Source organism: Lepidochelys kempii, chromosome 1 (genome assembly GCF_965140285.1).
Source record: "Lepidochelys kempii isolate rLepKem1 chromosome 1, rLepKem1.hap1, whole genome shotgun sequence".
Taxonomy (NCBI): Eukaryota; Metazoa; Chordata; order Testudines; family Cheloniidae; genus Lepidochelys; species Lepidochelys kempii.
Window position 1 is genome coordinate 84096717 of NC_136380.1, and position 27725 is coordinate 84124441.

The window sequence follows — 27725 nt, forward strand, 5'->3', positions numbered from 1 at the left end:
AAGAAAGAGGTGCCTCTATTCTTGATATTAGTATTAGTGTAAGAACTTAGAGTGCAATGTTCTGCAAATCTTTTGGTTATTGCACTGAAAGTCTGGCCATTTTTGCTGCATAACATGGTAAGCTTGGTGCCCTTTTTAAAGGGCTACCATTGTGCGCTGTTGACAGCACAGTGTGAAATCTCCTGCTGAGCTTGTCTTTACAAATACTTTGCTATAGCTCAGCAGTAATGTTCTTTGTTATCCTACCAAATGAATATAAAAAGGGAATATGAATATGTGTAGAAGAGAAATGAAGTGTTTTTTGAAAGGCCCCTTGCGTTAATGAAAGAAGAAGTAAGTGAGATCAGCTAAATACCTGCAATTTGGTTACATTTTTTCTACCTGTGTTGGCTGAGGTTTGAACTGGTGCCAGATAACAAATTAGGTCAGTAATAATGTGTGTAATAACTCTTAGATGTCTATATGTAGCCTGTCCATACATGGTGGACTAACATTTATTCTCAGCATTATTCTTTCTCATGTTTGGAAAGAATTTTTACTATACAAATATAATGTATTGAGCCACTAAACAAAATATAAGGATAATTCCAGGAAACTCCTTCATATATAATCTTCTCCCCTCAAAAAAACAAACAAAAAACCCAAAAAACTCCTACATACCCTTAAATCCTTCACATTTTGAACTACAGATAATGACTTAGCACTGTTCTCTCCAACAAATAATTGAAAACTTTAAATAATAAAGCTAAGAATTTAGAACACTGTTACATGATATAATTACCTACATTGCGTGAGCCTGATTATCCACTGCCTTGGAACTTATGTAGTCATTTATACCTCGGAGTAGTGAATAGAAAGGGATTGGCAATGTCTTGGTGCAAGCCCATGCTGTTAGTGCACAGTGAACAAAGACATTTCTTCTCAGTGTATACTAACGCAGAATGAGTAAGTCTGGGCCAAAAATACATGCAGAGTCACAGACAAACTGTGTGTGCTCTTTGTAAACGAACAGCAAAGATAGTTCTTTCCATGAAATTTGTGAGCATGGACTTGAGTAGACCTTTAATGACTCTTCATCATTCACGTACACTGTCTCAAGAGGGTGTGTTCGTTTTCTTTTTGCCATAGCCTTGCATTGTCTCTTCACCCGAGGGACAAAGCTGATATTTATCTCTGTACCGTGCTCTGCAGTCAGACAGAATCTTATTAATAGTGACAATGGCACATCCTCTGCAGCTTCTTCCTGCAATAATTCACATGGAGCCTTCTCAGATGTTATCTTTTGTTTCACAGTGGCTATAAATATGAAAGTATTTACAAGGAATTGTTTCCAAACAATTAATTACTAAACTATGTGCTAAGTTGATATTGCTGCTGTTACACCCAGTGCGGGGCAGAACCAGTTAGATACATGGAGTTCTCTACATTTGGGACATGAGAAACATCACATACTTTCTTTCTTTCTTTCTCTTTTTTTAAAATCAGTTCCGGGCTGAGTTGCTTTTGTGAAAGATGCAGTAGTGGCTTTGATAACTCTTTCCCTGGATGAAATATCCTTTGGTAGGATTTCAAGTATTAGCAAACAAAATAGCAAAGCTGAATTTGTTTCATTTGGCAATGTTATTTAAATGAGTCATAATATTTATCTCCTACATAGCACTTTTTATCTGTAGATCTCAAAGAAATTTACAGAAGTGGATATCCGTAAGCATATAGTTAGAAATGCAAAAACTGAGGCACAGAGAGGTTAAGTGACTTGCTCAAGGTTACGTTGTCAGTTGCTGGCAGAGATAGGAAAAAAACCAGGTCTCCTGACTTCCAGATAGACAAATTTTCAGTTTCTCAGAAGTCTCTAGATTACATTAATTTCTCTTTCAGTACTAACCTTAAACAGAAATGACTGAGGAGTTGTTAAGAGATGAGTAAACAATTTTTTTTGGTGAACATAGTACTCTGCCTTATCAAAATTCCATTTCGCAAACTATATCGGAAGCAAAGCTTTCTGCGGGTTTGAAAAAGATCCATTAACTTCACTGATTTTAATTTTGTGCTCTTGCAGTTCCTAGTTTTGGTTGGGACTGTGGCGGGGTGCACTCACCCTGCACTGGACAGGGCCGGGTTAATTCCTCGCTGTGGGCTGAGCAAGCCACACCCCGACATCCCTACTGGGCATGCGCCAGGTGCAGCACAAGTATAAGAAGGAGCAGCCCAGCTCAGTCTGGGCTGACTGCCAAGGAGGAAGGATGCTCCTTGCTGGCTCCAGCCCAGGAGAGGCTGGAACCCCCTGACCGCGGAAGTGGGAGATGCTGAGACACAGACACCTGAGGGGAATCTGAGTCACCAGGAACCACTCACGCCAAGAAGCCTGGAGACCCTGATGATGCCTCAGTGGCAGCCTCAAGAGGCATGGTAGGAAGTGGTCCAGGTGGGGACAAGCTATAGTCCTGCGGGAAGCCAGCTTGTTTCGGTTGGAGCCCCGCTGGCTCAGTGGCAGCACACTCTGCCGCTGCTAGGGCCCTGGCTAGGGACCTGGTGGAGCAGGAGGGGTCCCCCTACCCCAGCTGTCACCCACCCCTAGGTGGCAGCCAACTTCCCCAGCTGGCCACTGGGCCACTCAGCTGTGCGAGAGGGGGCGACCCTCTTGACTCTGGCCGCTCAGCCTTACAGCCTTGGGAGGAGAGAACTCTGTTGGCTCTGACCGTTAGGCTGTACAGTCTTGATACTGAGAACAGTCTGGTGGAATTATTCGTGGGGTGCACTCACCCCACACTGGACAGGGTCCCTGCTCCCCATCACAGGGACTTATAGAATACCAGTTCGTTCTCAATTCTTTGTCACCGTATTTCTGACCGTAGATTGAAGAGCTATGAGAGAGCTTGTTTTGAGACTGAGAGACCTGTTCAGAGCTGTGTGGTCTCTGAGGGTTCTCACTTCTGACCTGTAAATGAACAGAGGTGTCATGTGTAGCGTAATAGTTAAGAATCTGCAAGTGAGTTAAGAAGATAAATGTATTTTCTAAGAGCGATTTTTGGTCTGCAGGAGCAGGTTAGAGAACTGGAATTCAAAGCATTATATCAGAACAAGCTTTCACTGGCTGATTAGTGACCCTGAGCCGGTTTTCACAAATTAACCTTTCCGTGCATTTCTCATGTACCCCAAGGGGGAGTTGAAAGTTGTTTTGTGCTGCTGGGCTAATTTAATTAGATAGGGTCCCATTCTTCCCTATTTGATGACTTTTAATTTTGCTCTTCCGCCAGGCTGTGAGGTTGCCTCTTCCCCTTCTCCACGCTGCAGAAGAAGCTGTAGCTTTCTCTCTCAACATGGGGATCACTCGGAATCTGCGTGGATCTTGGGGAGTTTGCAGGAGTAAGGGGCATCTGAACGGATGCTCCTTGCCTCCATTCTGCAGCCCCGCCTCACCAGTTCCCCGTGGTCCTTTGACAGCATGGTTCTGCCAGCAGTGGTGCTTTCATGGGCTCCCCTACTGCAGCTGCCCCTTGAAGTCTCGTCTAAAACAAGATTCAGCAGCAGCACAAAGGGAAAAGCAGGACAAGTTAATACAGCCTCAGGTTGAGGATTTCTGCTGAGACAGAGGCGGGTGCGGAGCATGCTTCAAAAGGACTGTCACCTCTGTTGTGTGCAGACATGGAGTTGGCATGGGACAATTAGTTTTAACAGGGAAGAGAGAATCCCCAAAACATAGTTAATTTTTTTTTTAAATGGAAAGCCTGTAAAAAGGAAAGACAAACTGGAGACTGAGCAGCTATGCGCAGGTGGAGAAGAAGGTCTCCCCCAAGAAAGTCTATGTTGTTCTGGCTGTTCTTTGTTGGCAGGAGGGAGCTGAATGGAATGTTGGTTCTTAGGCTGGTGTACGTGTTAAACAAGGTGCTGCTCGGTGTCTCACATAAATGGGTGCACCTGCCTTCAAGCCAAACCCTCCAGTACAGACAAAGGGGGCAGAATTTTTTTGGAGGGGGTGCTGTTTTCTACTCAGGAAAGTGACCGCCCTAGAGGCAACCAAGAGAAAGGAGGACAGTGAGAGAAGGTAAGGCTGAGAGATGCAGAGAAATCAGGGGCATGCACTGGAGGTTGTGGTGAGCTTGAGAGGTGGGGTAGTGAGCAATGTTAAGAGGACAGATGGAGGTCAGGGAGAGAGCACTCAAAGGCAGGAAGGTTTAGAGAAAGCATTGAATGCATCCAATGAAGTGAGCTGTAGCTCACGAAAGCTTATGCTCAAATAAATTGGTTAGTCTCTCAGGTGCCACAAGTACTCCTTTTCTTTTTGCGGATACAAACTAACACGGCTGCTGCTCTGAAACATTTCTCTAGAGTGGCCGCGGTGGTGGGGGAAGTCTGTGTAGAGATGAAGGTAGAAAGAAGAGGCAAGAGTGGAAATGAGAGGCAGCAGAGTTGGAGGAATCATGAACCTGGAAACTCGGATCATCCAGGAGAAGAATAGGAGATGAGGAAGAGACAAAGGAGGAGGGCTCAGTGTTGACTTTAGACAGGAGTGAGCTAAGGAGCCTGGGGCATGAAAGATTGATGGAATACTTCAAATTTATTAGTGAAGAAGGGGGGAGCAGGATGTTGGAAGGAGCAGTAGGGGTAAAAGTAGAGCCCTCTGCTGCCACCATGTTCTCTGGAATGGGAGGTTTGTGAAATAGTCACCAAAGAAAGACTGTTGAGACTGGCAGCCAGGGGTGAAAGTAGACCAGTATGGCATACCAGTAAGAAGCTGGTACTGGCCCATACACAGCCGACGTTAAAGCACTTCTGCAGCTAAGGACCCTTCAATGCCTCTTCTCCCTCCCCCTTCCCCTCCCCCCCCATCAGGGCTGCTGATGGCGTGGAGGGGCAAAAGGGGCAGCCACCCTGGGGCTGGTGGTTTTAAAAAGGGCCCGGGGCTCCCAGCCACTGCTACTACAGCAGCAGCCGGAGCCCTGGGCCCTTTAAAATCGCTCCTGGAGCCCCGGGCGGCACAGGCCAGGCAGCATGGCTGGCTGGGGGAGGCTGACCCCCAGCCCTGCCCCTTTTGCCTGAGGCCCCACCCCTTCTGGGGGCCTGGAGCCAGGCCCCAGCACCGGTAAGAGTTTAATATTACTTTCACCCCTGCATGCAGCTATGGTTGCTGATTCAGATGGGGGGCAGGTTTAGTATGAGGCAGATACAGAAACCATAGACTATTGATTTTACTATAAATGGAACGGGTTCTCCAGAGGGAATAGAAAAAGGAAGAAGGTGGTAGTTACTGTCACTTACTGGTATGTGACTTTGAGTATATTTGTGTCATACTAGTTTTCATCACCTTTAATGTAACCAGAAAAATGGATTTAAAGTAGGATTTCACTGGGGCAAATAAATGATTCAACTTAAAAAAAAAGTTGGGAAAAGAAGCATCAGCACATCTATGGTCTCATCCAAAGCCCACTGAAGTCAGTAGTCTCCCATTGATGTCAGTGGGCTTTGGATTTGACCATAGTCCTCCCACTCTCAGTGTAGGTACTAGTTCTCTACAGCAGTTGTTCTCAAAGCCGGTCCGCTGCTTGTTCAGGGAAAGACCCTGGTGCGCCGGACCGGTTTGTTTACCTGCCGCGTCCACAGGTTCGGCCGATTGAGGCTCCCACTGGCCGCGGTTTGCCGCTCCAGGCCAATGGGGGCTGCAGGAAGGGCGGCCAGCACATCCCTTGGCCCGCGCCACTTCCCACAGTTCCCAGTGGCTTGGAGCGGTGAACCGTGGCCAGTGGGAGCCGTGATCGGCCGAACTTGCAGACGCGGCAGGAAAACAAACCGGTCTGGTGCGCCAGGGGCTTTCCCTGAACAAGCGGTGGACCGGCTTCGAGAACCACTGCTCTACAGAATAGGTGTCAACTCCATGGGTGCTCTGGGGCTCAAGCACCTATGGAAAAAAATAGGGGTTGCTCAGAGCCCACCATCCACAGCTTTTCGGCAGGGCTGACGATCAGCTGGGTGGCAGCTGGCTGGAGGCATTTCAGGGAGGGCGGGACCTCGGGAGGGGGCAGAGCAGGAAGAGGTGAAGTGAGGATGGAGCTTTGGGGGAAGGGGTGGAGTGGGGGCAGGGCCTCTGGCAGAGGGGGGTGGAGCATCCAACAGGAAAAATAAAAGTCAGCACCTGTGCTCTACAGTATAGTGTCTGGTGCTTTATCTAGTGTAGTTTTAAATGACTCAAGCTTTGAGGTGCTAAATTATTTTCAAATAATGTGTACCTAAAATTAAAATGTATTAATGCTGGTTGCAGCCAATGGATTATTTTGAAGTCTAAATACATTTACAATAAAATAAGGGATCTGAGAAATAAGATTTTCTCCAGAGGAGCTGAGAGCACAAGACAAACAAAAACAAACAGTTTGAGAACTGGAGAGATGTGAGCGAGCGTAAACGTATGTAACAAAGTTCAGAGATACTTTGGGGGGAACTTTGAGATGTTGCCACAAGATAAGAAATGCAACTGCTTTACTGCAGGTTTTTGTATTCTTAAAAATCAACGTACAGTGGGCTGCACTGGGGATGCCCATGTCACCATTCGTTCTGGCTACAGCTCCTTGGCAGTTATGATATCCAAAATGCGTGGAAGTAAATTTCATATCACTTCTCTTTCTACAAGATGGAAAAAAGAGGGAGAAATATATAACTACCAGTGCTTGTAATAATAGATTTGTTTCTTGATGGAAAAAGCATGAATAGGAGTTATGTTAGACACAGCCATTTTCAAATTCTTCTGATCTAGTACACAGAAAGTATAAATGTATTTGGAAGGAAATGTATGGAAAAACCTGTCAAAATGTTGAAATAAGGTAATGAGGGGGCAAGTATAATGCCTGCTGCTTGTAAAGAAACACTCTTGTTTTTCAGTATCTTAAAATGAGGCAGTTTCTCTAAACAACTCTTTTTTGATCCACTTATTTAAGGGGACTGCAACATATGTTTTTCCTCTTTCACTTTTTAATATTTTGGTCTCTGGTGAATCAGCACACAAAAGCTTCCTTCCTTTCGCTGAAGTCCACAAATGAAAAGCTTTTCTTTCTTTGATTGCAGATTAGGCTGCCAAGAAACAAAATCTAACTGGAGAACATCACTTTAATTTATTTATGGGATACAGATGACAAGGAAGTCTGTCCTCTTCTCAGGCTTTTTGGAATGCTTTAGGCTGACCCAGCCCAGTAGAGTTCATATGGCAAAGGCAAACTGTGCCAGAAACCAAAGCCAATAGTCATTGCAAACCTCTGAACCAAAACATTCCGTTAGTGCTTGAATTTCCCTATAATTTGTGTAGATTCCCTTCTTGTCAATGAAGCTAGCAGTGGATAACTAGCTTAGTGCAATCAGACAAAACAACTGTGCTATTCATTCAGTAATTAGATGATAGCAGTAATGCATGCTTTATGGTTTCCGTTCTTCATTCTTTCCTTTCTTTTAAAGTCCTTGGAGACAAACTGGGATGTTTGGCAAAGGGGAGGCTCTTGTTGAAAAATATCCTGTCTTTTTTTTTTTTTTTAACTTTAGGGTTGCTAATAAGTTCTATTCTCAGAAGCAAAACATTCGATCAAGGCAGCAAGAAAGAAGGAGCCAGGGGAGGAGGAGAAGGAAAAAACCAAAACCCGACAGTCATTATATATATATGTACTTTTCCTTTCATCTATTTAAATGATGGAGGAAGGCTCTCTTTCTTTCTTTCTTTTTTTTAATCATTGGGAAGACATGGCTTAATTTAGAATAAAACTAAGAATATCCATAATATAAATAATTTTAGCAGAACTAAACTGAGCTCTGTGGCTCTTAGTGGCTCAAGAGAGGGAGGAATAGTGCTAAAAGTAAGAGGTTAGCCTTGGTTTCAGGAGATAAATTTGCATAGGAGGGCAGGGGATGGCTTAAATGACGGAGTTGCAGTTCCAGCGAGAAGCTGCTGCTGTTTTTATCCTCCCGCTACCACCTCATCCACTTTCTTTTTGTCCAGATAGACAAGAAGAGAGAGGATAAAAAGCTTCCGTGAGCCACTGTGCTTTGACTCTGTTACTACAACTATTAAGCTCAGGTGCTACCTTTGGCTTTGTCTATACTAGAAAAGCACAGTGATATAACTAAACCAATTAAATGTGACTTATTTTAACCAGTGCAAACGGCTAATATAGATGCATATGAGCTACTTTGACTATTGTGTATATAGATTTAGCTTAAATTGGCAACTTATGTTCAATTATATTGGCAGGTCTCCCTTCCTTCTTTCACTGAAGCTCTGTGATTCAATCATGGTGTGACCTTGGGCAAGTGATTGAAGCTCCATGGCTTTTAATTTCTTCATCAGGGTGCTGATCCAAAACCCATTAAAATGAATGAAACTCTTTCTACTAACTACAGTGGGCTTTGGGTCAGTCCTCCTTTCAGTAAGCATGCTGTGAGGATTAATTAATTCCCCTGCTGCTACATCCACACTGCTGTTTTTAGCATGCTAGCTTGAGCAGAACCAGTGTGTGTCCATATAACTGGGCTGGGAGGCATACTGTTAGGGACCTCAGATGGCTTAAATTAGAGCTGCCCCAAGGCTCATGGAGCAGTGAGAGTGTAATTTAGTCTCCATGCCTATCAAATCCTTTAAATCTTTGCTGCGACTGCCACCATTTATGCCAGCTGTGTTGCTGGTTTGTTCATATGGAGACTTATCCAGTTGGAACTGGAGGGAGATTACTAATTTATTTCACAAACAGCACTGAACAATCATCAGATATTGGTGACATTTTTGGCTGTTAATGACCTAGGCCTAAATTTGTTCTGGTCATCTAGAAGTGAAAGACTCTGGAAACTAATACTACACACCCAATAAGCACAGGCCACTTCGCCTCCAAAAGTCTGCTGTTTGAGATTATAGCAAACATATAAATTATTCAATGCAAATGTGGAGTTTGTTTTGTAAATAAAGCTAGTTGAAATACTTCTGAATATGATGGGAACAGCCATTTCTAAATGTCAGTAGAACCAAGAGATTGTGTAGGGGGAAAAATGGCCACAGTTTGAGTATAAAAGTTTAAGGCATTATCCTGTGAAAAATCTATTATTGTAAAATGATCTGTATACGTGGTAGAACTGTGACTTGGCGCACATTCTTTTACCACAGAAAAATGCTTGCAGGAAACAGTATGGCATAGTAAAACCTATTTGGAAGCAAATGTATGGGTTAACAGCATATGGCCTATCATGCTATTTTTTAACTTGATATTTTCAACTTCTGGGACATTGAACAGTTACCAGCAATATGTCGTGAGCAAATTTCTTTTATTTGTAATGCTTGCTGTCATTTGTAGTGTAAGTCTCAATTGAAACATTAAACTTTTTATGAACTGGAAATCTTGGAAATCCTTCAGAGGCAGGCTTTTATTTATGATAGTGTAGTCAGCATTTCCATTATAGCCCCCTGTTTTCAGGGATTTATAATTTAGCTGTAAAAATTCATTCTGGACTGGAACTTGGCATATGAAATTGAATCTGCAGTGTGATGTTTGTACTCCATTTGAAAACAAACCTGGTAATTTCTAAAATGCAGAGCAGAAAAATAGATGCTCTTTTTGGGGTGGGGGGATGGGGTCTGGTTTATTATTTAAACTGATGTCTGTATCACCTTCTACAATTGATTCCATAGTAATACATTCTATTTCTATGAAATCTTTAATCTCCACACCTGCAATTGAAATTTAACTCTGGTAGATGTTCCCTTGGGTTGAAACATGGGAGCCATTTATCAATCTACAGTGACACAACACAACAGTTTAGAACGTTCTGTGAAGAATAATACAGTGTTCAATAGAAACTGACCGAGGACTTTAGATAGACTGCAACTATGCAAACTGCATTTTGGACAAGGCACCAGGATGATTATTAGCAGGAGTGTTGGAAGCAAGACATGAGAAGTAAATCTTCTGCTCTACTGTGCACTGATAAGGCTTCAGCTGGAGTATTGTGTCCAGTTCTGGGTGCCACATTTCAGGAAAGATGTGGACAAACTGGAGAAAGTCCGGAGAAGAGTGACAAAAATTATTAAAGTCTAGAAAACATTACCTATGAGGGAAGATTGAAAAAATTTGGTTTGTTTAGTCTGAAGAAGAGAACACTGCGGGGGGGGGGGGGTGGAGTGGAGGGGATGATAACAGTTTTCAAGTACCAAAAAGGTTGTTACAAGGAGGAGGGGGAAAATTTGTTCCCCTTAACCTCTGCAGATAGGACAAGAAGCAATGGGCATAAATTGCAGCAAGGGCAGTTTACATTGGACATTAGGAAATTTTTCCTGTCAGGGTGGTTAAGCACTGGAGTAGATTGCTTAGAGATATTGCGGAATCTCCATCATTGGCGATTTTTAAGAGTAGGTTAGACAAACACCTGTCAGGGATGGTCTGGATAATACTTAGTCCTGCCATGAGTGCAGGGGACTAGATTAGATGACCTTTGAAGGTTCCTTCCAGTCCTACATGTTTATGATCCTGTGACTAATATCCAGGATCTTGCAAAAAGTGTCATGGGATCTTTGGTGGTCACACATTTTCAGGACCTCAGTTTTACATCTCTCTCCACAGATGGAACCTTTAGCACCACAGCATCCACGATCAACACACTGGGATATTACTATAGTAATGCCTGATACAGATAAGTATTGTTAGACTCATCACTTTTTTAGACCTTAGTTTATCTTTGGAGACCATAATCACTCAGCTTGTCTGCTCTGAAGTGGTGTGGGTGCATAATGAGAGATATATATACTGTAGTTTGAGAGTAATTTCACGAGGTAGCTAATTGTAAATGAGAACTTGTTCACAGAGATTTCTCCTGGTTTTATGAAGATTTGGGTCCAAATTCTGCCCCTTGAGTACGTCTACACTGCAGTGTAAGCATGTGCTTGCACCCGGGCTCAAGGCTAACCTCTCTTGTGTCTAGACTGCAATTGTGCTAACCAAGGATCAGCAATCTTTGGCATGTGGATTATCAGGCAAATCCGCTGGCTGGCTGGGACAGTTTACCTACAGCATCCACAAGTTTGGCTGATCGCAGCTCCCACTGGCTGCGGTTCACCGTTCCAGGCCAATGGGGGTTGCGGGAAGCAGTGGCCATCACATCCCTTGGCCCACGCCACTTTCTATCGCTCCCATTGACAAGGAACAGTGAAGCGCGGCCAGTGGGAGCTACGATCGACCAAACCTGTGGATGCTGCAGGTAAACAAACCATCCCAGCACGCCAGTGGATTTCCCTGACTGTCCACGTGCCAAAGGTTGCTGATCCCTGCGCTAACCCAAGGCTTGGACCCAGAACCCTGCAGGGCTGGAGGGCCCAAGCTTGAGTCAGGCTGGGACCCTGGGTCCAAGCCCTATTGATTTGAAGTGTAACTGCAACCCTCTTTGATTCAGGTCCCAGGAGTCATCCGGAAGTATCCCACAATTTCATGGGACAACTTCCTTACTCCTCTCTATCCCAACAATCTTCAATTCACTTGATTGAAAATGGAAACCATGCCCCCACCTTTGCTAAGAGCATCAGCTCAGGTCATAGTTAACCTGTTCTCTTCTTATCACTGATCTGCATGCCCACTATCAGAGAACCTCCTGGGTTTGCAATGGAGAGCGAACTGATCAAGACTTTTGCAAAATGAGCTGCTTCCTGGTAACCTGCAGGACGGGCAGGAAAATTTTTCCACAGTGCACCAGGTTCATAGGGCCAGAGCAGCCACATATCGGGGGCGGGTGCTAGGGACTCTGGGATATGGTAACTCTGACTCGGGTCTGCGCACTACAGTGTGAATGCCAGAGCCCTAGGTTCAAGCATGGGTCAGAGAATTCTTAACCTAGGGTTAAAATACAATGTAGATGCTCAAGCCCAGGATTCCCTAACACAGGGCAGCTAACTCTAGTTCCCCTAACTTTGAGCTTATGTTGCAGTGTAGACATACCCTTAGATGCATATGTGTAGGCCTCATTGGAGTCAGTGGGTGCTGTGTGTTTCCCATTTATGTTGTGAGGGCTCATGTGATCCCACTGACCTAATAAAAGACTTGATCCTGAGTGGAAAAGCATCCATGACACCCGTTGAAGTCCACAGAAACAGCAGTTGCTCAGGATTGCTTTCAGAAAGCAAGCTTGGAGCAGAATAGGATGGCAAGTCTGGAGTAGGCAGCCTCTACTATTAAAAATTTGTCATGTAATATTATGATGGATGTAACTTACTGTTTTTTTTTCTAGATTTGCTGTATATGTGAATATACAAGAGAAGAATAGGATATTATGGCTTAGGGATGAAGGAACTGAGGCTTTTTTGTTTTCCCATCAATATTTAAGCATTTATATGGATAGAGATAATTACCTTTTTGGGGGGATTGTGAATTGGTAGGCCATTCTGGGTAAATACAGAATAGATAAGAAGAGCCTTCCAGAAATAAAGAAGAAGGCGATACTTGAAATAGTGCCACTGATAACATGCTGTGACTCTGGAGTTGTTACAGGACTCGGTGGTTCATAGAACTCTGCTTTATCCTATGCTTTTAGATTCATTTACTGACTGGATGCAATGTTTACACATTGGATGTAATGGAATGTTTTCCATATTTTTGTTCTGTTGCATATGTTGAGACAGGCACGAGGAATACATCTCCTCCCCATCTAAATGGTAGACAATAGTAGATTATTTTAATTTGGCTGAGCCAGCACAGACTACCACATGTGGTTTTCGAAACATTTTGTTTTTAGCTTTGTACAGCTTTAAGGCCTGATCAAAAGCTCTTTGACATTTATGAGCATCTTTCAGTTAACTTTGTTCTTTGGACCAGAGCTTCAATGCCTTGCTTTCTTTGCTGAATATATTAAATATACTGGTCAAAATTTTCAGACTTGGCTGTCTGCAGTTAGGCACCTAAATTCATAAAGTACATATGTAAGTACATGGCCTGATTTTAAAAGTTGCAGAGCACTCTCAGTTCCCATTGCTAACCTTTCAGACATAGTGGAAAACCCATCACTTCCAGGCTCTTAGGGAGGAGAAGGCCTGATGGTTGGCAGGGTTTGTTTTGTGAATTATGCTTTTACTTTGTGATTATATTTGCTTGTGGGTTAGATTTTTATATATGCCCTAATGGGAGGTGGGCAGGTCTTTATATTACCACAGAAAACTTGGTTAGCTGAGAGTTAAAAATGCTAGATTGCATATTCCACCAACACAAACTATGAAAAGCAAGAAAATAAGCAGTTGTCATTCAACACCTCATCTCCACTCCTCTCATAAGTTCTTCTCTTCAGCCTCAGCTACCTCCCTTCCACCTCCTACAGCTCAGATATCTCTTCCCTCATCCTGAACAACCAGTGGGCAGCCTTAATTCCAAACATATTTATTGGATACGTGATGTTGAGTTCTGGTGATTTTCAGGTTGGTGTAGCTTTCATAAATCAGATTGTATGTAGTTCTGAATGTGGTTTCTGTACTGATGTGTGCAAGGAAGTGAGGTCTTGTGTCAGATTGTAAACAATGTCTAAAGTATACGGCTTTCTGTAATGCTTAGGAAAAGTTATGAGACTGAGTGATCTATGTTACCGATTGTTCTAAATTTAGCAATAGTTTTTATGCAGACATCAGTTAATTGAAATCTGCATGTGTGTGCATATTATATTTATGGCTGGAATTAAGATTACATGTTGGTGGTTCAGGATGAGAGTGTAGGTATGCAGGCTGTGTGTGGTGGAAGGAAGGTAGTGGATATTGGGAAGGGGTAAATGGGATGTTAAATTACTTAAATGCTTGCTTCCTTTCTTTTTAAGGTATGTACATGTGTATATCTACACTATACTCTACTGACATAGCTATTTAGATATAGTTATGCTGGCATATCCCCGTAGTGTAGACACATCCCATATCAATGGAAGGGATTATTTGATCAGTGTAGAAACACCAGCTCCTTGAATGATGGTATTACATTGATAGAAGTATTTTTTTCCTTCTACCTAGCTGCATCTACAATGGGGATTATGTCAGACATGGATGTGGTTTTTCACGCCCTTGACAGATGTAGCTATGTTGACGTAACTTTTAAGTGTATACCAAGCAACAGTCAAGCTACTTGAACTTTAAATTAATAAAGTTTATGTGTGGGAATTTCATAGGTTTTTAAATTTATATTCCTCTGTGCCTCCTTGCCTGTTTCTCTGAATATATGCTTTCAAGAACAAATTATTTTGTTTTTAGTCTGGTAGAACAGCCATTGACCTCAGTAATGGCTTGCTTAGGGTTTGTATGGTTGGGTCAAATCTTAAATGTCAGGATCCAAGTTTTATTATTAGCATTTATCTACTAAGCACCTTTCAGTTTATACTACACACAGACCTGTGGGCAGGAGGAGAGTGTGGGAGGGAAGTGTTCCACCCTGATTCAGTTCACTTTAAAACTTGCATAGGCCACTCCTCAGGCACCTCCGTAGGCCTGTCTACACTTGGAAAATGTCATCATGAATGAGCATCCATGGGACTGTTCCACAGTGGGGCACAATGCAATCTCAGGTATTCAAGGTTTCAAATAATGCAGATGTTTTACACAGAATGGGAAGATACACTGCTTAGTTTTAAGTCAACACTTACCATTGGTACAATGTTGTTAAAACCATTCAGCCTAAATGAGATCCTGATCAAGACGGGGTTGCCTTCTTTTCTTGCTTATGTTACTCATAAGCCTTCATTTGTTAGGTCTTACTAGTTAGAACATACTAGTCAAATTAGAAACATGAAACAATGCTAATATACATTGTTCAATCATTTTAAACTTTATATTAATTTCACTGATTTCAGTGTTACCCTATATTTCTTTTGTGAAGGACTTTGATGACATTTCATAGTATAAAATTGATTAGCCCAGGTACAAAGTATTCCTTGAAAGGCATATAATCAGCTGTTGTTTTCTGATTCCCGTAAGTGTTTAATGTAAATGAGAATAATTCTATATGAATCCATGGAATATTTAACTTTAGTGAGCACAGTTGAATTTTAAACAGTGGCAATAGCATATTAAACTTTTCTCTAAATCATTTCTTGGTTAAGAAAATTCCAAATTTCTTGCCCAATTAAAAGAACTATAAATAGGAAAATATGTTAATAAAAGTGGGACTGAATGTCTGAAGGGGATTGTTGTTAAGTCATATAGAGCCTTCCATTTCTAAGACACTGGTTTAATTTATTAATATTACCAACTTGGGGCTAAGCTAAGACAATATAATACAAAATAAAAATATATTTGGGTATTGATGCCTGAGGAATTCCGAATGTCTTAACAAAATTTAAATGCAAAAGATAATTAGCAAAAGGTAGCCTGCCCACAAAACATTTTGTAAAGTAGATAAAAAAAATTAACTGAATATTCCATATTTACGTTCCAAAACAAAACTGAAACAAGCACTCGTAAATAACCTCGCACACACAACAAGCAAAGTGCAAAATAAATAAAATCATTTTCTGTAGGTGCATGGAAGGATGCTGCAGATAAATGCGTTGTACATTGAGTGAAAGGACATTCATTGGAAAAGGCTGAAGGTAACAACTTAAAATGACTTCTTCCATCTAATGGTGACTGGCAATCTCTGTTGGCAGTTACATTTGTACTCACCTTAAGTCCTTTTATACTGTCAGAGTGGTAGAAAAGGGCTTTATTGTGAATGACAATAAGGCCCTATGTGTTTAATTTTAAAATAGCTTAATGATTTTCCTATTTAAATTTTCAAATTTAAGACAACTAGGAAGGTAACAACCACAGCATTTCAAATATCAGTATGGAATAAATCGAGCTCTGCCCCTGTAGCCTACGCTGGAGCATGCTCAATCACTTTGTGGGGAAGGTAAATGCAGTCTGGTAAGTTCTAGGATGAAGCATGTGCAATGAGGATTGAATCTTTGAAGATTTTAGCTTTTAAGCTCTATAGTCTCTACTGAGCACGTGCAACTTCTATTTTTGAGAGGCTTGAAAACTTGGCCAAATTTGGGTGAATTTTCACAGGACAGCAAAAGTCACATACCTAATACAAAGGTCATCCCTGTCCCCACATTTCAAGTTCCTGCCCCAAGGAATGAGGGTGTTGAGATTCTCAAGTAAAAGGTCACCAGAATTTTTTAATATTGCAGAACAACATTTTTTTCTATCCTCATTCTCAGAAATAGATGAACCCTATTGGCTGAAATGTTCTAAAAAGGCATACCCTGAGGCAGATACCTGGAATGGAAAATTTTAGTTCAAACAAGTTACGTTTGGCAAAGTTATAAGCAGCTGAAAACATAATTTTGTAATAGGAAGCGTTGGGCAACCTTAATAGGCTACCAGCCCCACCTGTAATAAGACCAATTCTAAACGACCTGTCAAACCCCACATTGAATGCTATTTTTTTAAATGAATGATGTCCTGACACACACAAAGGCCAGAAATAACTTAAACATATTTTTCTTACTGATTTAATATACATTTCTGACTTACGACATAGTGACGTAAGGAGGACGAAGTGGATTAATAACAAAATATGAATGTGATCTGTAGTACTTGTCTGTGCGGGATAAAAAGAACGGAGGGCATTGGCAAAGTGTGTAGTGCATCTGCTGCTCTAGGAATTTTTTTGGGGGGTATGTTGTGGCCTGTGTTTTACAGGAGCTCAGACTGGATGATCACAGGGGTCTGTTCTAGCCTTGGAATCTATGAATCTTGTGTTTGAGTCATCAAAATCTCAGTCTGCTTTCTTCAGACACACACCCTAACTGTTTTATTCTAAAAAAACACTTACATGATCAGATGGTAAACATGAGTCCTGGACACACTAACATAATTCATGAATCTGTCAGTCACCGAAAATGGTGAGTTTTTTTCGTGTAACTCTTATTGCCAAGACAAGGAAGGCTTCATTTCCCATCCTTTCTCCTCTGTTTTTATTTTCCTTCTCTTCAAAATACACCTCCTTGTCATGATAGTCATTGTGGTCTTTTAATATCTAATCAAATAAAATTAGTTAATGTGAAAATCTTGTTAAAACAAAGTTGTCTTCCCCTATTCACAAGTGTAACTGAGTAGTTTCATAGCTTCCCTTACTGTGTGTGTGTGTGTTTAAAATAATGCTTTGAATAGTGTCTTTCATGCAAACTTCTGTGCAGCCTGAAATGCTTTACAGAGTTAAATAATACATATTTACCCAGGGAGAGAGAGAGAAAGCAGAAAAGACATCAGACAAAAAAAGGGAGGTGAGACTGTGGAGAGAACAACATTGTATAATGGACTTGCATAATATGGCTTTCGGTTGTAAGTTACTCAGTGTTATATAGAAGTTAAACAATATTGGACCTGGTCAGTACTTAAATAGGAGACTTCCAGATAAAATCTGTAAGACATATGCAACCCTCCACAGAAACTGTGGGATATAGTAATGTAAGATAATGCTTGAAATCAATTGGAGCTTACAAGTGATGACACAGTAGAGCTCTTGGATTTTCAATGCTGGGTTCCTAAAATTAGACTCCTGAATCCTTTATTTAGCCCAGTGGAAGTGCATACCCCACTTCATAGAAAGTTATAGTAGATGCCACTGCTGTGTGCACATCTTCAGTGTTCCTGGAGGTATTGTACATACCTACGTACAGGAGATGCCAAATCTGCTGTTGGAGTAGCATACTTCTGCATTTCTCCTATCATGTGGCTTAAAGCAACAATCTAGCCCAGGGTTAGATTGCACCACGACCCCCTTCTCACAACAAAAATTACTATAGGACCCTAGGAGGGGGGACCGATGTCTGAGCCTGCCCAAGCCCCACCACCCCAGGGGTGGAGGGGCAAAGCCAAAGCCCCACCTTCCCAGGCCAGGGGGCCTGTAACCTGAGCCCTGCCTCCCAGGGCTGAAGCTCTCATGCTTGGGGTTTAGCTTTGGCCCCGGACCCCAGCAAGTCTAAGCCAGCCCTGGCAACCTCATTAAAACGGGGTCATGATCCACTTTGGGGTCCCAACCCACAGTTTGAGAACCACTGATCTAGCCCTTGCTATGTTAACAGCCTTTACTGCTAAAGTATAAAGAGACAGTGTATGACTTTTTGTTCAGGGCTTTAATATTATCAACATGTATTTTCATTTACGTTGAAGACTTGTTATATTTATAGCATTCAGACCTAATTAGTAATAAGATCAGGAAAAATGCTGAATCATAAGACTGACTTTTGGAAGTAGTGGGCTTTACTGTGGGTTCCCTGGAAGTTCATACAGTAGCTTTGGTGTTGTCCTAGAGCCCAATAAAAACTACTTCATTTTTTTGGTCCTTTTTAAAAACTGTCTTATAGGGAAAATATTTATATTAGCACTTTTCTTCCCATCAACATATAACAGCTGCATTAAAAATATTTCATTGAATATTTGTTGTCCTAGACATTCAAAATTAAGAATAAAATAAAAATCATGTCTGTCAGGGTAAGGAACCACATTAAAGGAAGATGTGTAACTAGAAGCATTCTATGCTTCTGATCCTTTCATACTCTGTTACTGGTAAACGGCTTTTTTAAAAAAGTAAAAGAAGCATTACCCAACTGGCAGCGTGGAGTCACAGGAGTACAGCAGATGGAGAGGATCCAGTTCAGGGAAGCAATGACTGATAGTGTGGTGCATGCCAGGAGTCAGGATCTGAGATGTTATGGAAAAGTTGCTGAGGCTTATCCATCCCTCTGACCACTACCCCATGCTGCTCATCCATGTGGGCACCAGTGATACTGCCAGGGATGACTCTGGACAGATCAGCAATGGTGGCAGGGCTCTGGGAGCTAGGGGGAAGCAGTCAGGGGCACAGATGGTGGTCTCATCCATCCTCCTGGTTGAGGGTAAAGGCCCAGGAAAGCGCATGCACATCTTGGAGATGAATGCATGGCTTCAAAAGATGGTGTCAATAGGAGGGCTTTAGCTTCTGCAACCATGGGATGCTGCTCTGGAAAAGATTACTGCTGGGAAAAGATGAGGGTCTACCCGACCAAGAAGGGGAAGAGCATGTTCACACACTGATTCACCAACCTAGAGTGAAGGACTTTACACTAGGTTCAAATGTGGCAGGTGACAAAAGCTTACAGGTAGGTATAAAAAAAGTTGACATTATCAAAGGGCTAAATAGTGAGGGGGGGCATTACAATTGGGTTATAAGAGCAATGATGGGGATTACCGTTGGGGAATATTCTCAACATTTTAGATGTACACAAATGCAAGGAGTATGGGGAATTAACAGGAAGAACTGGAAGTCTTAGTACACAAGCTAAATCATGACTTAATTGGTATCACAGAGACTTGGAGGGATAAATCTCACGAGAGGAATATTGGTATAGAGGAGTATAGCTTGTTCATGAGAACAGGGAGAGGAAAAAGTGAGGAGATATTGATGGTATATCAAGGCTATATATGCTTGTTCTGAGGTCTAGCAGGAGGTGAGGCAGACCAGTTGAAAGTCTCTGGGTGAAGATAAAGGAAAAAAACGGGTGATGAGATGGTAGTGGTCTATTATACACAACAAAATCAGGAGGTGGTAGAACAAATTTCTTTCACAAATAAAAAATACCTAGCACACAAGGTCTGGTTAGGGACCATAACCACCCAGACATCTGTTTGGAAAAGTATTATGGTAAAACACAAAATGTTCAATAAGTTCTTGGAATATATCGGGGATGTCTTCTTGTTTCAGAAGCTGGAGGAAGTACCCAAGCAGACAGCCATTTGAGACTTGATTCAGACTAACTGTGATGAATTGATTGCAAATCTAAAGGTTAAAGGCAATTTGGATGAAAGTGATCATGAAATGATAGATTTCATGATTCAGAGGAAAGGAAGGCCTTGGAGAGAGGCAGAATAAGGACAATGGACTTAAAAAAAGCAGTCTTTAACAGCCTCAGAAATGATAGGTAGGGTCCCCAAGAAGAAAAATTAAGGAATAAAGTAGACACAACAGCAAACTATCCGGATGTGAAGGAATAATAGGTATAATGGTAAGAAGCCAATAGTTGCATCAGGAACATTTTAATGATGTGAGAATCAAAAAGAAATCTACAAAAAGTGAAAACATGGACAAATTGCTAAGGAGGAGCACAAAAGAATAATGCAAGCACATGGGGAGAAAATCAGAAAGGCTAAGGCACACCAGCAAGAATCATAAGAGGCAAAAATAAGAGTTTCTATAAATTAGGAGCAAGAGAAAGATGAAGGAAAGTGTAGTTCCTTACTTAGCGAGGCAGGCGTGCAAAGAATGAACGACACCAAGAAAACTGAGGTGTTTAATGCCTATTTTGCTTCATTCTTTTACTAAAAGGGTTAATTGTGACCAGGTGCTTAACACAATCAATATTAACATCAAGGGGGAAGGAATGCAAGCCAAAACAGGAAAATAAAAGTTTAAGGATAGATAAGTTAACTGTGTTCAAGTTGGCAGGGCCTGATGAAATTTGTTCTTGGGTATTTATTTAAGGAACTAACTGAAGCATTCTCAGAACTGTTAGGAGTTATTTTCAAAAACTTACAGAGGACAGGTGAGGTCCCAGAAGACTGGAGAAGGACAAACATAGTACCTATCTTTAAAAGGGGGAACAAAGAGGACACAGAGAATTGTAGAACAGTTAGCCAAACTTTGATAACTGGAAAGATACTGGAATAAATTACAGTTTGTAAATACCTAGAGGATAATATGTTTTTAAGTAATACCCAGCATGAATTTGTCTAGAAGAAATCATTAAATATCCATGGTAAATAGGCCCAATGGCCTGTGATGGGATATTAGATGGGGTGGGATCTGAGTTACCCAGGAAAGAATTTTCTGTAGTATCTGGCTGGCGAATCTTGCCCATATGCTTAGGGTTTAGCTGATTACCATATTTGGGGTCGGGAAGGAATTTTCCTCCAGGGCAGATTGGAAGAGGCCCTGGAGGTTTTTCACCTTCCTCTGTAGCATGGGGCATGGGTCACTTGCTGGAGGATTCTCTGCTCCTTGAAGTCTTTAAACCACGATTTGAGGACTTCAGTAGCTCAGACATAGGGGTGAGGTTTTTCGCAGGAGTGGGTGGGTGAAATTCTGTGGCCTGCGTTGTGCAGGAGGTCAGACTAGATGATCATAATGGTCCCTTCTGACCTAGTATCTATGAATCTATGTCAAACCAACCTAATTTCCTTCTTTGGTAGGGTTACTAGCCTAGTGGATGGAGCGGGGGAGGAGCTGTAGGTGTCATATCTTGAATTTAGTAGGCAGTGTTGTAGCTGTGTCGGTCCCAAGATATTAGAGAGACAAGATGGGTGAGTTAATATCTTTTATTGGACCAACTTGTGTTGGTGAGAGAGACAAGCTTTCAAGATTACACAGAGCTCTTCTTCAGGTCTGGGAAACATACTCAGTGTGTCACAGCTAAATACAAGATGGAACAGATTGTTTAGCATAAGCAGTTAACGCACATATCAAGGGGCCATTCAAGGTAATGTGGCCCCTTAACCTTGAACGGTTCCTTAAAATATGTATTAAGGGGCCACATCACCTTGAATGGCCCCTTGATATGTGCGTTAACTGCTTATGCTAAACAATGTGTTCCATCTTGTATTTAGCTGTGACACACTGAGTATGTTTACACAGAGCTGTTCTTCAGGTCTGGGAAACTCGAAAGCTTATCTCTCTCACTAACACAAGTTGGTCCAATAAATGATATCTCACACAACTTGTCTCTTTGATTTTTAGTGAGGCTTTGGACACAGTCCCACCTGCCACTCTCATAGGCAAACTAGGGAAATGTGGTCTAGATGAAATTAGTGTAATGTGCACAATTGGTTGAAAAATTGGTTACTACTTTTTAAGTACAATGGTTCGCTGTCAAACTGGGATCATGTTTCTAGTGGGGTCCTGCAGGGGTCAGTTCTGGTACTAGTCAATATATTCATTAATTACTTGGATAATAGAGTGAAAAGTATGCTTATGCCATTTGTGGATGACACCAAGCTAGTCAGGGTTGCAAACACTTTGGAGGACAGGATTAGAATTCAAAATGATCTTGACAAATTGGAGAATTGTTCTGAAATCAACAAGGTGAAATTCAATTAAGACAAGTGCAAAGTACTGCACTTAGGAAGGAAAAATTAAATGCACAGCTATTAAATGGGAAATAAAAGACTAGGTGATACAACTGCTGAAAAGGATCTAGGGGTTATAATGGATCAGAAATTGAATGAGTCAAAACTATAATGCAATTGCAAAAAAAGCTAATATCATTCTGGGGTGTATTATTTGGTGTCATATGTAAGACCTAGAAGAGAATTGTCCTGCTTTACTTGGCACCAGTGAGGTCTCAGATGGAGTACTGTGTTCAATTCTGGGTGCCACACTTTCAGCTGTGGATAGATTGGAGAGAGTGCAGAGGAGAACAATAAAAATGACAAAAGGTTTACAAAATCTAACTTATGAGGACAGGTTAAAAAAACTGGCCTTGAGGTTTAGTCTTGAGAGGGGACGTGTTAAATCTTCAAATATGTTAAGGGCTGTTATAAAAAGAAATGTGATCAGTTGTTCTCCATGCCCACTTGAGGTAGGAAAAGAAGTAATGGACTTACTCTGCAGCAAGGGAGATTTAGGTTAGATATTAAGAATAACTTTCTAACTATAAGGGTAAATAAGCTCTGGAATAGGCTTCTGAAGGAGTTTGCAGAATACCCATCTTGGAGATTTTTAAGAACAGGTTGGACTAACACCAGTCATGGATGGTTTAGTTTACTGGGGGCTGGACTAGGTGACCTCTTAAGGTCCCTTCCAGTTCTACATTTCTGTGATTCTATGGGAAGGAGAACAAACATACATCTGAGTGGAAAGACAGAAGTGGTCTGACAAAACATAATAAAAAGATTTGTCCTGAAACCATATAATAAGCTTGGCCCAGTTTTTCTCAAATCCCTACATCTCCAGCGGCCCACAGGGTGCTCAAATGTTTTGAGAACCAAGGATTGAGAGGGGAAGTAGTCATGAAAGGTCCTGATTTTTGCGCCTGAGATTTTTTGTGGAATGAAGATCATGTCTGTTGTCCTGCGGGATGGTCTCAAACCACACTGAGATTCTGGCAGTATTTCCTCAGCAAGGGGAAGTAATCAGTTTGAGAGGATATGTGCAAGAATTTTCCCTGCTGTAGATAGCAAGGCAATGCCTCAATAGTTTCCACACGCCGACTTATCTCCTTTCTTAAAGATTGTAACAACGTTAGCGTTTCTCAAGTCTTTTTGGAATCTTCTTATTGTTCCAGATATGAAGAAAAAGTGCGTGGAGCTTCCCTACCAGTTCTTCACCTCCAAATGTGTAGACTTCAGCTGGTGTGCCATCTGGCCCTGCAGTCTTGTTGTTCTTAGTTTGCATAATGGCTTGTGTTACTATTCGAGGGTGGGAGGGTCAGCAAGAGATTCTCTTTCATTGTCATTGAGATATTGATTCAATAGTGGCATCAGAGACAGTTGACTTATGGTTCAGGAGTAACTCGAAAAGCTCCTTCCATCTGGCTTTTATGGCTTTGCTGTCCTTAAAATACGTTGGTCCGTTTTGGACTTGGAGTGGTGTGGGTCCATGGGAGCATGGGCTGTAAATGGCCCTTGTTGCCTGAAAGATACTCCTTATGTCATATTTGTCAGCATAAAGTTCAATCTCCTTGGCCTTTTCTCTCCACCACTTATTTCTGATGCCACGGATTTTCCTTTGGGCTTCAGCTTTGAGTTGCTAGTATGACTTTCTTCACAAATCGCCATCGAGGGCCAGACTTTGGAGACAGTTGAGCACTTTTGCTACCTTTCTCAAAATGCAAAAATTGCCAGTGAGATCCAGCACAGGATCCAGTGTGCAAGTGCTTCCTTTGGGAAATTGCTCTGACGCATTTTCACGGACCGTGAGCTACGGCAGGACAGCAAGATCCAGGTCTATAAGACTATTGTTGTTCCTACACTCCTCTGTGGATGCGAAACCTGGGTGACCTATCGACAGCACCTCAAGAGTTTGGAGAGGTACCACCAACAATGCGTCCGGAAGATCCTTCACCACAAGTGGCAAGATCACTGCACTAATGCCAGTATCTTCACTGAAGTCAATGTCACCAGTATTGAAGCAGTGATCCTCAAGCATCAACTTCGCTGGGCTGGACATTGTGTGCAGATGCCAGACTCTCACCTCCCAAAACAAATTCTCTGCTCTCAGCTCACCTCTGGTCAGAGATCCCACAATAGTCAGAGGAAACACTACGAAGAGACACTGAAAGCATATCTTAAGAAAACTGAGTGGACATCACAAGCTGGGAAGAGCAAGCCACCAACTGATGCCAATGGCTCCATATCAGGCAGTGGCTCACTTCGAGGAGAAGCACCTTGCCCTCGAAGCTGAAAACTTTCTCCCAGCAGGCTGCTGGCCTACCACAAAATGTCTGTACCTACTGCGGGTGGATCTGCAGTTCCAGGATCAGATTCCTGAGTCCTCTCAGGACCCATATGTAAATCCGTGGTAGAGATCATCCTCTAATTCAGGGATCGTCAATCATCAATCAGTCCATTATAGGACATTTGTCTTAAATCTGCTGATGGGTGAACCCTGGGTGTTCTTTTTCTTTTTTTCTTTTTTCTCTTTGCTAAAGCCAAGCTTAAAAGGGACACAGTGGTGTGTATGGGAGGGGATGCACATCCTTTCTTCTAATTGGTAGGTGTGGGATCTTTGTCCAATGGATCCTCCCTCCACTTCCTATTTCAGGTCTGTGATTGGGTTGTTTACACCAGTTTGTGTCTTTCCACCCTTGCTGACCAATAGCTGGAATCTGCCTGGTGGCTGGGATGTCCAGTAGGTACTGCACAATATCATGAATACATCAGTGTAGGAGTCTCGGAGACTAAACAGGTGGAGTAGGCAAGGAAGCATTACAGTTCTCTGGATTCATGTTAAATTTAAACCAATATAGATTGACCCAATGCCAATCAATCCAACACATTCAGTAAAAGTGTAAAAGAGCTGTTACTAATAACATGCCTACACCATGCAGTTCTGAAAACATAAATCGGTGCCTTGTTACTTTGCTTCCAATTCTGACATTTATTGTTAAATTATGTTGATTCCTGCAAAAGACATCACGATTTCTCTCATTAAAGGAGAAAAAAACCCAACCTTCTTGTTCCTTTCCAGATTGTTCCCATTTACTGAAAATAAGCATGAGTTCCTGCCTTGAAGCACTATCTGCAAACTGCAGTCAGATGTAAAAGAAGCCCTAATCAGGCCTGGGAACCAGGACCTTAATTAGTCTGCTTGGAAAACAGAGCAGAAGAGCAAATGAAAATTATTAACCATCACTCATGATTCCTGTTTCTAATTTTAAAGAGGAAATCATGCATTAATCAAACCCTAGCCTTAAGCTCAGAGGCACGTTTTAGAAATATCCTGAAACAACAAGAGGAAATCTTTGCTGTGTTTAGAGAAAACAACTCCTGATCAGTCAGTATGTGTAGCACAAAATATTTTGACATGAAATAAGCTATGTTGCAGTATACTTAGCTTTAGCTGGGTCCAAGAAAAACAAAACCAGTACCAGTTGAAATGAAGGCACATGACAAAATCAACATTAAGCCTGGATTTTGTTACAGGAAAACAGAAATGTACAGTATGTTGTTTTCAGAGGATAAGTGAAAGATATAGAAGGATAAATGTAACAGGAACAGTGTGATAATGTAATATATTACTGTTCGCTTTAGACACAGCAAGGAAACTTTTTAGTGTGTAGAAAAACATTTTAATGAGAATTTTTTCTGATAATCTAGTTTAACAAATAGGAACACAACCTCCATGTGTTAACTGGAGATGATTTGAGATCATGTGATAAGATTTATTAGAGCTGCATTAAATGGTTTCTGTTAAATGTGGACTGTAAAAATAATCTTCCATTTTTTGGCAAAGTAGTATGGACTTTCTGGCTATAATTCAGGTAAACAAATATTCTCTATGTGGAGTCATATTGAAAAATATTTTTTTTATTGTGTTGGAATAAAGAAGTCTGTGTATCTAGGACTCCTCAGAATAAGGGAAAAAAGGGGGCCTTGCCCCATCATAAATTCACCCGCTATTTTGGAAACTACCACACCACAGTAAATGCTGTGGGCTTGATTCTTAAATATAGGTATTTAAGCTTCACCTTTTTAATCAAAAATACTATGTACAGCATCTAGGTTTATCATGAAAGTCTCCTATCCAAATATTGACCAGAACGTAATCTGTTTAGCTTCTAAAAACTACTAGATGCATAACATGAAATCCTACAACTGCAGATATCAAGACATAAGATTTGCCTCTATTACTATAGTGACTGCAATTATTTTTTGTATATCTGAATGAAAATTATGGAAATAAAGGAAAAACAGGGATTTCTCATCAGTCACTATATATTAGAGGTTCCTTAATATAATTAAACATTTATATTAATGTTTAGTGATTAAACCATTAGCTGTGAAAGGCAGTGTGGTGTAGAAGAATTAGGAATTAGCACAGAGCTGGGAGTCAGGAAGGCCTGAATTTTAGTAATGGCTTTGCCACTAACTTTCTGTCTATCCCTGGTCAAATCTCCGTATCTTTTAGCCCCATCTGTAAAATGAGGATAATTGTCTGAATGAAGCAAAGCCTTACATTCAACTTGAAGACATTTTATCTGTGCAGAATAATGGCGAATCGGGCCCTCTGGCTTTAACTGAGGGCTCTGGATTTCTTCCACTGCCTTGACTGAAAGGACACAGTTCTTCCACCCTTTTTGAGTTGGATCCATTGGGTGAAATCCTGGCCCCATTGAAGTCAATTGCAAAACTCCCTTTGAATTCAATACAGCCATTTATTCCTCCACTGAAATCAGTTACTACTCAGTGGCAGTAAGAATGGCAGATTTGGACCCAAAGGGCTATTCTTTCTCTCATTCACCTACACAGAAGTTGTAGAGTTGGCATGAGTCATTGCCCCTCACTGGAACTGAATTCAGCCTGAGAACATAAGAACAGCTTTACTGGGTTACACCAATAGCCCATCTAGCCCAGTATCCTGTCTGTGACAGTGCCCAGTGCCAGGTGCTTCTGCGGGAACAAACAGAACAGGGGAATTTTGAGTGATCCTTCACCTGTTGCCCAGTTCCAGCTTCTGACAGTTCGAGTTTCAGGGACACCTGAAGCATGGGGTTGCATCCCTGGCCATTTTGGCTAATAGCCATTGATGGACCTGTCCTCCATGAACTTATCTAATTCTTTTTTTTTAACACAGTTTTACTTTAGGCCTTTGCAGCATCACCTCTCAAAGAGTTCCACAGCTCAATTGTTTATGTGAAGAAGTATTTCCTTTTGTTTGTTTTAAATTTGCTGCCTATTAATTTTATTGAGTGACTCACTACTTCTTGTGTTCTGTGAAGGGGTAAATAAACAGCTTCCTTATTCACTTTCTCCATATCATTCATGATTTTACTTGACCTCTATAATAGTCCGCCTTTGTTGTCCCTTTTCTAAGATGAACAGTCCCAGTCTTTTTAATCTCTCCTTGTACGGAATCTGTTCCATACCACTAATCATTTTTGTTGCCCTTCTCTGCACCTTTTCAAACTCTAATGTATCTCTTTTTGAGATGAGGTGACCAGATCTACATGCAGTATTCAAGGTGTAGGCGTACCATGGATTTATATAGCAGCATTCTGATATTTTCTGTGTTATCTAT

At 41.6% G+C, this 27725-nt stretch overlaps 1 long non-coding RNA gene across 5 annotated transcripts in view; it reads left to right on the forward strand.

Annotated features, from left to right (window-relative positions):
- LOC140912673 (uncharacterized) overlaps positions 1–27725 on the forward strand; it is a 70761-nt gene that overhangs the window by 34435 nt on the left and 8601 nt on the right. For 3 of the 5 annotated variants that reach the window (XR_012159349.2, XR_012159346.1, XR_012159347.1), the window contains exon 5: positions 15484–15555. This is a non-coding gene — a long non-coding RNA (uncharacterized LOC140912673). Of the gene's footprint in view, positions 1–10577; positions 11006–11226; positions 13409–15483; positions 15556–27725 lie in introns of those variants that run through there. The other 2 variants (XR_012159350.2, XR_012159348.1) reach the window with 2 other exon arrangements.